At 42.1% G+C, this 13694-nt stretch overlaps 1 pseudogene; it reads right to left on the bottom strand.

Moving 5' to 3' along the window:
- Positions 1–1901: 1901 nt before the first annotated feature.
- Positions 1902–4455, bottom strand: LOC143606668 (transcription factor MTB3 pseudogene; annotated as a pseudogene).
- Between the last annotated feature and the right edge of the window lie 9239 nt (positions 4456–13694).

Genomic DNA, 13694 nt, shown 5'->3' on the forward strand with positions numbered 1-13694 from the left:
TAACGTTTATTATACGTATAACTCCTAACATGGAACACCAAATAATGCATGGAAAATAAGGGACAAGAAGAATTAACAGATAAAAGTTGACTGACTGTAAGACATACATACGTGTTTTACATGGCTGGACTCTGTTTCTTTTTATATAATATTTTTGTTTTGAAATTCAGTAAGTAACTTTCACCTGCGACTTCGTAGCAGAAAAACGTCCATGAATTTTATCCTATTCAAAGTACATAATTATATTATGCAGATATAAAATATACTTTATTTTGAATGAATAGGATTGTCTCGGAAAATTTGAATATCTCATCCGAGCCAAACTAAAAAGGTTCATATGCCCTAACGAGTAGCGAAATACATAAGGTAATTTTTTAATGACATTTACGACGATAACTTCAGGCTGATCGTCAACCCTTCCAAAAAAGGATTAGGCCTGGAAATCTGGAATTCAATCAGTCGTAATGCCGTATGTTTTTGTTTATTTAATTTTTTTTTTTGCTTTTAAATTAATCTTGTCCCAATAACTTAAATATGCATGGAAAAAAGTAGGAGTGTTTACAGTTCGGTTTCAAACCGTGAAACCGTCCAAACCGGTCATCGGTTTGGTTTCACGGTCGGTTTTTTTACTTAAATTTTGGTCGGATGGTTTCAATAATTTCAAACCGTAGCGAACGGTTTGGTTTAAGGCTTAAACTGAAAACCAACAGTATAAAACCGAACCGAACCGTGTGAGAATTTATTACAATAAAATTTTAAAATAATTCTTATATATATAATTAATGATTTAACTCTACTTAGATTAAAGTAAATCAAAGTGGCAGGCCCTTTTTCACATTCTCTAAGTCAACCCTCTTTCTGGTTTAGAACACTAAAACTAATTACAGAGCTTGTTTATAAAATAAAAAATAGTTTGGACAGTTTGTGTTTTACTTCGTTTCTGAACAACGTTGTCACTTTTTTCCTTTTCTTTTTTCTGTTTTTTTTTTCAATATTGTATGGGTATATTTGACAACTTGTTAAATCCTCTAAACAACGAACAACTTTACTCATATATGTTTCTATAAAGGTGTATAAAGGTGCAGCGAGCCTAAACCGCAAAATCAAACCAGACCAGACCGTTACTAATGGTTCAATTTGGTTTAGTTTATGAGTTCTACGGTTTGGTTTTGGTTTACGAAAATAAAAAAACGTAGTAACGGTTTGACCTAAAAACCGCGAAAACCGGACAGTAAACACCCCTAGAAAAAAGTATAGGGTCCAATATGTAATAAAATTATTAAGATCTATATCTATTTTATAAAATATAGATATATAAAATTTTGACCTCCGAAAATTGCGTGCCTCAATCGGTTGTCCAGCTCGCCCTACCATAAGGCCGGCCTGGCTTGGGAAGCAATTTCAAGATGGGTAGCGTACCAAAATTCTAAAACCGAAAACAAGTAAAAACACAAACCGAATATCGCATCGATCATGTCAGTACAAAACTAGTTCGATATCGTTATTGCAAGAATACAAAATTTTACCAAAACAAAACTCACATCAAAACCGAAACCCATGAAATTGAATACCGGTATCAGAACTTTGTTAGGTCTGCATCGATACAACACCATACCATACTCGACAAAAAATGTCAAAACCCTATTTTACGCAAAACAAAAATTATTTTATATAAAATACAACTTTAATAAAAAAATTAAGAGTTAACACATCAAAATACACTATAATTTTCTTTTGAAACAAACTTAAATGAATCAGTTCATGATTGGTTAAGTTCTTGGTTTCATATAATTTTCACAATTTACTATCAACCCCAATTCAAATCTACCAAAAAAGACAACAGTCACCAAAAAACAACTAAAATCCAACAATTTCTATATATTTCTTTAACAGAAAACACATTGATCTACATACAACTAGTCAAAACTAAAAAACTTGCAAAAAAAGAAAGATACCCAGATCAAGATTTAGCAAGATTTTATCTTACAAACAAGTTTAAACATGCGAATCAGTCTGAAAAGGCCGAATCAAGCGTCTCCTTCAACTGTTCTGCAGCGCCCGCACCACCAACGCCTTGAAACAAAAACGTATGTATCACTTTCCCATTATCTGTAGTCGAAACATTCGTATCGTTTATTACCATTTCATGTTCCTTAAACGTCTTTAAAACCCGAGCAACCGGATGATCGTCTATCGGGCAACTAACTCTAACAACCGAGTCGTCTTTTCTAGTCATAAAGTCAACCTCGGGTTGGCAGTTGACTTCCTTTTCGGCTTCCAAGATTCTTATCTTGGATTGAAGTTCAGTTATGTACGATATCGCGTCACCAAGAAGCGATGCTTTATCCATTTTTGAAATGTTTGGGACCACGGCCCGTAACGCGTAGAATCTTTGGTTTAGTTTCTCGCGTCTTTGTCTCTCGGCTTCTACATGGTTTAACGGTTCTTCTCTCCCGTTAGCAGGCTTTCGGCCTCGTTTTCTTGGTTTTCGATCCAAAAAGTTTGAATCTTGATTAGATTGGTCGAGACCCGATAGTATTGGCTGTGAATTCAATACTCCGCCGATCACGTGGTTCATCCCTGGGTCAACTCTATGCCCATTTGATGAATTCCCGGAAAACACATGATTTTGTATCCCATACGATTCACCACCAAAATCCAAATCCAAATCGTCTTCGACTTTCGGTGAAAAGTTAATACTAATCGGACCGGATTTTGCACCACCGCCACCAAGACTTAATTCTTGCCCAAAGATTTTTGGTAATGCTTTCGGGTGGCATTCGTTAAATAAAGTTTTAACCGATGTAATAAAGCTTTGGTCTTCTGGGATCGACTTAAACGAACCGATTTCCAAAACTCCTCTTTTAACCGGAACGAGAACTAGGGTTTGAAACCGGGATAATTTGGCTAAAAAGGATCTTGATTGGTAATGTTCTTGACAGCTTTTGGCATCAGAAACCCAAACGGGTCGGCTCGTGTTAAACGCTTGAGACGGGCTAGACGGCTTATCAAACGGGAATAAGTAAAACCTCGAAGTTAAATAAAACATTTCCAAATCGGAAACTAAATCCATTTTCAGTTGAAGGTTTCCTTCTTCGGGTCCTTTAAACCATGAATGAATCTTTTGAAGAACCATCTTCTTCCTAATGTTTTCGACCCGTTTTTCACTAACATCGGGTCCCTTTGACTCTTTGTAATGCCCATCGCCCCAAATCAAAGCCGATTTACCGGATTTTGAATTCGAAACTTGCCAGAAAACCGCATAGTTCCAATCTAACCCCTCGAGAGTCTTGTGAAGGCAATCTTGGACCCCTAAATCCCTTGTTTTTGACCTAAATTCATCAGGAACCTTATTTGAAGCTGACCATAACAGAAAGTTTAAAGCGTCAGGACCGATAACACTCTCTAACATACCCTTATCTTCTTCTTCTAACCGAAATCGGTCTCCCATATCTGGTGAAAATGAATTTAGGGCTTACGGTTTATCTTTGTTGATGATTACCTGAAATTAAAAACTGCAACTAATCAGAACCCATTAAACATTAGGACTAGCAATTTCTGACACGAAACGACACGGAGTTAAACAAGTTGGGGCTTGAGCTTAACAGGTTTCGCATCTTAAACAGATAGACGCATTTAACACACACCTGTTAATAACCTGTTTATGTTTTAACTTTCATTAAATAAAATATATGGCATATGCTTCAGTTACCTTACACCTCGACCCTTTATAATAATCAAATATATGTATTAACTAAGAATTTTATAAACTTTTGGCAAAACTTTTGTTTGACGTGTCCCTAAACGGATCGTTTCGTGTAACCTGTTTCCAAACAGGTTCGTGTTCGTAAAAAATGACACAGTTAGTTATTGTGTCGTGTTCGTGTCTAGTACCACAGTCAACACTATCAAGATAGCAAACTCAACAGTCAACACGATTTGGTCCAGCTACCATGTTTGTATTGGCGTTTTTTTTAACACCCATATATAATTTTATTTCATAGTTAACAATAGATAGATAGATAGATAATATTAAAAAAAAAAAAGTCATTAAATAATATTAACAAACAAACATAAGCGGACACATTATCAAACATTCACGAACACAATTGAACAAACACCGAACGATTTCGGCTCATTTACATCCCTAATTTTAAAACCAATTTTGCATAAGCAAAATCATAGCAAACAAATTCTTCAAATTTCTAGGGTTTCAAAGCTAGGGCAACATAACCCACAATCAAATCAATCAAATTCTCAAACTTGACACATGGGTTCACTCTCAAATCAAATCAATTGCATAACAATCAACTCAATTCGATACAATCAAAGCCCCAGATCTATAACTGAACCAAATTCGACGAAATTAGAGTTGAAAAACAGCGGGAAAATTGGGAGTTTTGGTGGGTATTAAAGAAAGATTGGAATCGTACCTGAAGATTGAAGAATCGATGGGATGATTGATGGAAAGAACGGTGGAGAAATATGAAGTGTAGATGCTCATGAACCATGTGACTGAAACAAAGGCGGTTTAGATCTGGTGGATGGATAGAATAATAAAAACATGGGGTGGTGAAGTTACATTATCAGTCCTCTAAGGTTTGTTTTGTTTGTGACGGGAATTCGGTTGGTATCGGTTTGTTTTGTTACAGTATCAGCATTAACTGTATTATCAGAAACAACACCCGCATATGTTCGTAAACATGGGGTGGTGAAGTTACATTATCCCTTGTCATTGACGATGTGTCCCAAAAATTGAACTTCCTCTAGCCAAAATTCACACTTTGAGAATTTGGCGTAAAGTCGTTCTTTTCTTAAGACTTCGAGAATGGAACGCAAGTGATGCTTATGCTCGGCTTTGGATTTAGAGAATATGAGAATGTCATCAATAAAGACAATAACGAATTTATCTAGAAACGGTTTGCAAACGCGGTTCATGAGATCCATAAATACCACGGGTGCATTGGTTAACCCGAAGGGCATGACCAAAAATTCAAAATGTCCATATCGAGTACGGAATGCGGTTTTTGGAATGTCTTCTTCGCGAACACGCAACTGATGATATCCCGATCGAAGATCGATTTTTGGAGAAACACGTTGCGCCTTGGAGTTGATCGAAGAGGTCGTCGATTCGTGGCAAAGGATAACGATTTTTGATAGTAAGTTTATTGAGTTCACGATAATCGATGCACATGCGAAATGAGCCATCTTTTTTTTTCACGAAGAAGACGGGAGCGCCCCAAGGAGAGGATCTTGGACGAATAAAGCCTTTGTCGGAAAGTTCTTTGAGTTGGTTTAATAACTCTTGCATTTCCGACGGGGCTAAACGGTAAGGAGCCTTGGCCACGGGCATTGCGCCGGGCACAAGATCGATTCAAAATTCAACCGGACGAATGGGTGGAAGACCGGTAACATCATCTGGAAAGACGTCGAGGAAATCACAAACAATGGAGATATCTTGGATTTTTCTTTCCTTGTGGTCTTTTACCACCGCTTGGGCTAGGAACGGAACATACTTTTGGCGTAAGTATTTTTGCGATTGAGAACACGACATGAGATTGAGCCTTTTAGGAAACATTTTGCCGTAGACCTTGAGAGTTTTACCGTTGACAAGCGGAATCCGAATGAATTTATCATAACAAACGACTTCGGACGGTGCAAAGATAATCAATCCATGCCAACTATGACATCGAAACTTCCCATTTGCATCGGAATGAGATCGATGGAGAATTTACGCTTACAAAGAGTGAGAGAACAATTACGAAGGACCGAGTTTATGGTGATAGAATTTCCATTGGCGACTTCGACAGAAAAGGGTCGAGAAAGTTTAGTGCGAGGTACAGCAAGAGTAGATTCAAACTTTAATGAAATAAAACTTCTATCAGCACCCGTATCAAATAATATAGAAGCCAAATGCTCGTTCACTAAAAACATACCGTTCACAACATCGTTTGCCACTTGAGCTTGATTAGCATTCATCATAAAAGCTCGTCCTTGGTTACCGTGATTTCCTTGAGGTGCATGAGGTGGTGGAGGAGGAGGTGCTTGGATGGCTTGCATGGGTTGAATGAGTGGTGCATTGAGTTGGGGAAGTTGAGGTTGGTAGGTTTGGACTTGGTAGGCTTGGGTTTGATAGTAGGGTAAGGTTACGGTTTGGGCTTGGTTTGCAAAAGTGAGTCGTGGGCAATTGTTGCGGAAATGATTTGGGTCACCACGGTTAAAGCAAGCTCGGGGTTGTTGAGGAGGGTTTTGCGGGTAAGGTGCAAAGCGGTTTTGGGTGTTTTGTGGAGTGGTTCTTGTTTTGTTGGGTTGAGTACGTTGTGCGGAACGACATGTGTTATTTAGATGGCCAAAACAGTTACAAATGGTGCAATGGCGACAAGGTAAGTGAGATGGGTGATGAAGTTGACAATTGTTGCATAGTGGAAAAGTACCGATATAGGGTTTTCGATTTTGTGGGGGAGCTTGGGGTTGTTGTTGCGGTTGCGGTTGGGTAACGGCATAGTTTCGGTGGTTTTGTTTGGGTTTCTTTTTGTTGTTGTGGCGGGAAGAGTTTGAGTAGTTGATGGCTTGAGGTGGTGGGTCAACTTTGGCTTGAGGTGCGGGTTCGGTTTTGCTTTTATCACTTTTCTTCTTGATGGTTAGGGTACCCGCCTTAACATGGTTCTCCGATAGCACACCGGCTAGAGTAATTGCATCCTCAAGGTTCTCGGGTTTGCTACTCATGACTAAGTCCCGAATTAGCATGGGTAAACCCCCGATGTATTTGTCGATTTTACGTTCGAGCGGGGTAACCAAATGAGGTACAAGGGTGCTCAATTCATGAAAACGGAGCGAGTAAGCGGCATTATCACCACTTTCTTGTTTCAATTCCCAAAATTCGGCTTCAAGCTTTTGGAGCTCGTGTTTGGGACAAAACTTCTTCATCATGAGTTCCTTAAGTTCGGTCCATGGAAGCGCCATGGCAATTTCCGCCCCTTGGAGATGCATAACACTACCCCACCACGTAAGAGCAGTTTCCTCAAACATGCTCGAACCGAAATTAGTTTTCTTCGCTTCGGGGCACTCGCTGTGTCGGAACACACTTTCCATCTTTTCAAACCATTGCAACAAGGTAGTCGCACAGTTTGTACCAAGGAATTTGGTTGGGTTAGCACCGGTAAATTGTTTATACAAGTAGGGAGCGGGTGTGGGTTAAACGGGTGCTACAACGGGTGGAGGTTGGTTTGCTTGCAAGTGAGTTAGGAGTTTGGGAATCACAGCGGCGACTTGTTCGGCTACTAAAGCGGCCATCTTGCGTCTGGAGTCTGTAACACCCCGACCAAAGGCGGATTATACATCGGGGCGCCACATATTGTTTCATTACTCGTGACACTATTGGGTGTCAATATTTAATAAATACATTCATTCGCGCAGGCGCAAAGTAGACACAAGATAACATAAAGCAACATAAATCAATATATTATAAATCATAATATTCGAACAGCAAAGACTTGTCTTGATACATTTTAATCTAGGTCCAAAATAAAGAAAACTTCCTACGTGTCCACAAGCTCCAAAACAGCTACTGCAAACCTGAACATGTGTTAAAATAAACGTCAAACACTTGCGTGTTGGTGAGAAATCAAGTTTAATACAATACATAGATAACAATAAATCTGCGCGCAACATGTGTATGTCTGGTTTTCAACAAGGGTGTAATCTGATCGGGACCAACTCTAAGATTCATAGACTGCCAGTGCTCACAATTGAGCTCACAAACAAGACAAACTGTGCATGTGTAAACAAAAGAGAAAATCATAAACGATAGTTCTCCCGTGTTCATCTAATGGTACCATGAGAACTGCGGAATAGACCGACAAGACGGTTAATGATCCACACATACAAATAAACAGCCAAGTCTACGTCCTCAACACATGGGATACTGCGCGACTAAAGTTCATAAACAGTTTAAGACTTTAAGTTTGTATGAACACATGAACATCCCAAAACATTAAAAGCGAAAAGGGATTAGGTACGAGATTACTCACTTGGTAAACGATGTGAAGATAGGTAAAGCAAGAACCAAACAAGCAAGGTTAACCTATAATTAAGATTATTGTTTTAACGATTTGTTTTAATGTCTTGATTATAAGTTAGCATAATTAATAAGTAAATTATTATATATATATTACCGGAAAAGCAGGGCAGAACAGGGAGGAAGACGGAGGCAGAGAGGAAGACGGCAGAGAGAGCAAGGGGCAAGAGAACAGGAGAGATTAAGTGTTTTGTGTGTGTAGTGTTATGAAAATATTACTATTATTTATAGGAAAACCCTAGGAGACATAATCCCTAGAAAAGGGGAAAGGATCTTTAACAGGATCAAGCAAAAGATATCAAAAAGCATAAGGATCCAAAAGCAAAAGATATGGAAAGATATGGCAGCTGCAGAGGCAAGATAAAGCTGTCAGGGAACAGTAAAAAGGCATGGGCGGTTCAGATAAAGGTACTGGTCAAGCATGGAAAAAGCAGATCTCCAAAGATAATGTCAGTCACTTTTTCTGCCAACCAATGGGGTTGGTGCGCATGCTGCGCCGAAAGTAACTTTTCAGACATAAAGCAGATTAGGTCAACAGCACAAAAGATAAGACAACACAAAAGCAAACGGCTAGATTAAACAAAAGAAAACTCAAAGGGTTTAGCGCGAGAAGGCTGACACAGAAGGTCAAGAGAGCGCGAGCGTGAAGGCAGACAGAACTAACCTTAACGCGTCGCGGAAAGAAATACATTTCTAAGCGCGCCGCGGGAAGAATCACATTTCTTAGCGCGCCGCGGGAGGAACTAAAATTCCTAGCGCGCCGCGGGAAGAACTATAATTCTTCGCGCGTCGAGGGATGAACTACGATTCTTAGCGCGCTGCGAGAAGAACTACAAATCCTTAGCGCGTTGCGGGAAGAACTACCGTCCTTCGCGCGCTGCGAGAAGAATTACAATTCTTAGCGCGCTGCGAGAAGAGTTCGTCTCGCGTATCGCTGAAACAGGTGGTCTTCACGCAGGATTCCTTGTAAGGGGTCTGGCGCGTGGAGCTGCGCAGACAACCTTAGGCGGGAAGGAACAAAGGACAAGCAAAGAGTTAGAAGAAAAAGAGGGAAACAAGGCGTAAGGGCGGGACGGCGACAAGAGGGAAAAGAAGGCGGAAAGAGAGAAGGAGAGGGACGGGACGGCGGAAAGAAAGAGAGAGAAAGAGGCGGGAAGGAAAATATATATATTATTATTAAAAGTAAAATATAAGTATAAATAAATATTAAATCATAAAAGAAAGAGATCGGGTCGGAGAAACGGGTACCTGGGTCGGGTCGGATCGGGGCAGATGTCACAGTCTCCCCTACTTTAAGAAATTTCGTCCCGAAATTTATCTCGAAGTAGGTTGCGCAGAGAACAGGTGTGGGTACTTGATCTTCATTTGATCTTCCCTTTCCCATGTAAACTCGGCTCCGCGCTTGGACTCCCAGCGAACTTTAACAATAGGGATACGACTGCGCTTGGTTTGCTTAACCTCGCGATCCATAATCTCAACAGGCTTCTCAACGAAATGCATAGTTTCATCAACTTGAACTTCATCAAGTGGAATGTGAAGGTTCTCGTCAGCTAAACACTTCTTGAGATTGGATACATGGAACGTTGGATGCACATTACTGAGCGCAGGGCGGCAGGTCAAGTCTGTAGGCAACTTTTCCTACACGCGCGAGAATCTTAAATGGTCCAACATATCGAGGAGCAAGCTTACCTTTCTTCCCAAAGCGGACAACACCCTTCCAAGGCGACACTTTGAGGAGAACAAGATCACCAACTTGAAATTCGAGAGGCTTTCGCCTGCGATCTGCGTAACTCTTCTGTCGGCTTCTGGCAGTCAGCAGATGATCACGGATCTTGGCGATTTTATCGGTTGTCTCCTGAACAAGTTCGGGTCCTGTGATTTGAGTTTCACCCACTTCGCTCCAACAAATCGGAGAGCGGCACTTACGACCGTAAAGTGCTTCAAATGGGGCCATACCGATACTGGAATGATAGCTGTTATTATAAGAGAACTCGATCAAAGGCAGGTGTGAATCCCAATTACCTCCAAAATCAAGAACGCAAGATCGGAGCATATCCTCAAGAGTTTGAATAGTTCGCTCAGACTGTCCGTCAGTCTGAGGATGATATGCCGTACTCATGTCCAAGCGAGTTCCTAGCGCAGATTGGAGAGATTTCCAAAAGCGAGATATAAAACGGCCATCGCGATCGGATATGATGCTCAAAGGAGTACCATGGCGGCAGACAATTTCCTTGACATAAAGCTGCGCGAGTTGCTCAACACGGTAGTTTTCACGAATGGGCAGAAAGTGAGCAGACTTAGTCAAACGATCCACTATTACCCAAATGCTATCATGTTTGCTTGCTGTCAAAGGTAACTTGGTAATAAAGTCCATCGCTATACATTCCCATTTCCACGTAGGAATTTCTGGTTGTTCGAGCAAACCAGATGGGCGTTGGTGTTCAGCTTTTACTTTAGAACAAGTCAGACATTTAGCTACGAACACAGCAATATCCTTCTTCATACCGGGCCACCAATAAGTTATGCGCAAATCCTTGTACATCTTATCAGCGCCAGGATGAATAGAATACCGAGATTTGTGCGCTTCACTCAGGATATTAGCGCGAAGATTCTCATCAAAGGGAATCCAGATGCGATTAAGATAACAGAGAATTCCACTCAGATTGGGCACAAAAAGCGCTTCCGCGCCACACGCTAACTCGGCGCGAAGGTTACCATTACTGATGGATGCGCGCTGCGCGTCACGAATACGCGATTCAAGGTTGCTTTGAATCGGCGCGAAGTGAAGCTGGGTGCGCGGCAAGATACAGTTAAGCTGGCAGGGTTTTCGGCTGAGCGCATCGGCTACCACATTAGCCTTACCAGGATGATACCGGATCTCACAATCGTAATCGCTGATGAGTTCGTTCCATCGGCGTTGCCTCATGTTAAGTTCCTTCTGATCAAAGATATGCTGAAGGCTTTTATGGTCAGTGTAGAGGATACACTTAGTACCATAAAGGTAGTGTCTCCAGATCTTCAAGGCAAAAACAACTGCACCAAGTTCGAGGTCGTGAGTTGTATAATTCTTTTCATGAACCTTAAGTTGCCTTGATGCGTAAGCGATAACCTTGCCTCGTTGCATAAGAACACAACCGAGACCTTGGTTGGATGCATCGCAATACACGACAAAATCATCATTACCCTCAGGTAGCGCAAGAACAGGAGCTTCACACAACAATCGCTTGAGCGTTAGAAAGGCTTCTTCTTGCTTCGAGCCCCAAATATACGGTTTACCTTTGTGCGTTAGAGCTGTTAAAGGCAAAGTGATCTTCGAGAAGTTCGAAATAAATCGCCGGTAGTAACCAGCTAAGCCCAGAAAGGAACGGATCTCGGAAGGAGAGGATGGCGTAATCCAGTTCTTGATTGCTTCAATTTTGGATGGGTCGACATGAATACCCATCTTGTTTACAACATGACCAAGAAACTGTACTTCATCAGACCAAAATTCACACTTGGAGAGCTTGGCAAAGAGCTGCTCGGTTCGAAGCTTTTGCAACACTAATCGAAGATGTTGCTCATGCTCGGCCTTGGTCTTAGAATACACCAGAACATCATCGATAAACACGATCACGAATTTATCCAAGAAAGGCCTACACACCCGATTCATTAGATCCATGAAAACGGCGGGTGCGTTGGTTAAACCGAAGGACATGACCAAGAATTCAAAATGGCCATAACGAGTTCGAAAAGCAGTCTTCGGAACATCTTCATCGCGGATGCGCAACTGATGATAGCCAGAGCGGAGATCAATCTTGGAGAAACAAGAGGCACCTTGGAGCTGATCAAAGAGGTCGTCAATACGCGGTAAGGGATACCGGTTCTTAATGGTGAGTTTGTTCAACTCGCGGTAATCGATACACATGCGAAACGATCCATCTTTCTTTTTAACGAACAACACCGGAGCAACCCCAGGGCGAAGAGCTAGGGCGAATGAATCCTTTAGCTGTCAACTCTTGAAGTTGGCTTGCCAATTCTTGCATCTCAGCGGGTGCAAGACGGTAAGGAGATTTAGCCACGGGGGAAGCACCAGGGATAAGATCAATACGGAACTCGACTTCACGAGCGGGAGGGATACCAGGAAGATCATCAGGAAAAACTTCAGGGAAATCACGCACAACAGGGATATCGCGAAGCTTCTTCTCTTCAGCAGGTTTAACCACATGGGCTAGAAATGCAATACACTTCTTCCGCATGAGCCTTCGGGCTTCGGAGCAAGACATAAGTTTAAGACCAGCGGGAGGGTTTTTCGCCGTAAATATGAAGATCACCATTTTCTCGAGGTATGCGAATCATCTTCTTGGCGCAAATAACTTCGGCGCGATTATTCGAGAGCCAGTCCATACCAATAATGACATCAAAGCTTCCAAGAGGCATGGGGATGAGGTCGATTAAAAAATCGTTTTCGTTAAGGTTAAGTGTGCAATCTTTAATCACCGAGTTAATTAAAACAGTTTCGCCATTAGCCAATTCAACTGAAAAATCTTCTTTTAAATCGCTGCGCGGTCGCTCAAGCTTTTGCTCAAAGGCGCGAGAGATAAACTTCGATCGGCGCCAGTATCAAAAAGTATAGAAGCATAAAATCCGTTAAGTAAAAATGTACCATTAACTACGTCATTATTCGCTTGCGCTTGGTGCGCGGTTATGTTAAAAGCTCGTCCACAGCGTCACTTGGTTCGAAATCTGGTTCACCGGATTCGCTTGTGTGATTTGCACTTGTAGCCTTGGGCACGCGTTCCGGAAATGACTGGGATCACCGCAGTTAAAGCACGATCTGGGTCGTGGGTTTTGGTAGATTGATTGTGGGTTCTGCGGGTAGACTGGTGGTGTTGGCGCAATTGGATTGGCGGGAAGGACTCTACAGTTTTCAGCAGTGTGACCAGTACGGCCACATCGGTTACAAAGTCGACACGGGGTTTGGGTTGGGTGGTGAAATCTACAGGTTGGGCAAAAGGGATGGTTTCCTGTGTAAGGTTTCTTAGTTGGCGGGGCAGGGAGTGCTGGATTGGTTAAGGCATAGTTGTGTACTACAGGAGGTGTTGGGTAGGCTGTCAGTGGTTGAGGGGCGTAAACTGGAGGTTGGTAGGTGGGTTGCTGGACAATGGGCGGGTTGGTAAGCGCATAGGCTTTGCGCCTCGCGCTTGAGGTTGTTACGGTTTAAGGGTTCTGGCTTGGTTTCTGTTGGTTCAGGGGCAGTCTTGGTGGGTTTGGTCTTCTCAGTTCCCCGCAGGAACAGGGTTCCTGCTCTGACATGGTTGTCGCTGAGCACAGCGGCCAACTCGATGGCGTCAGAGAGGGTAACTGGGTTTCTGGCCCATATAGAATCTTGAATTTCCATGGGGAGACCCCCAAGGAATTTCTCTATGGCTCGGCGTGAAGGGGTAACAAGGTGAGGGACAAGCAGGCTTAGTTCATGGAAGCGCGTCGCGTACTCGCGCGCTTCACCGCTGTATTGCTTCAAGTTCCAGAATTCCTCCTCCAGGCGCTTAACTTCGTTGGGAGGGCAGAATTCTCGCGTCAGAATTTCCTTAAATTCCTCCCAGAGCATGCTGGAAGCAGCTTCTGCGCCACGCGCATG

Source organism: Bidens hawaiensis, unplaced genomic scaffold (assembly GCF_021521415.1).
Source record: "Bidens hawaiensis isolate Kalapana, Puna unplaced genomic scaffold, B.hawaiensis_p1.1 tig00076480_1, whole genome shotgun sequence".
NCBI classification, from domain to species: domain Eukaryota; kingdom Viridiplantae; phylum Streptophyta; class Magnoliopsida; order Asterales; family Asteraceae; genus Bidens; species Bidens hawaiensis.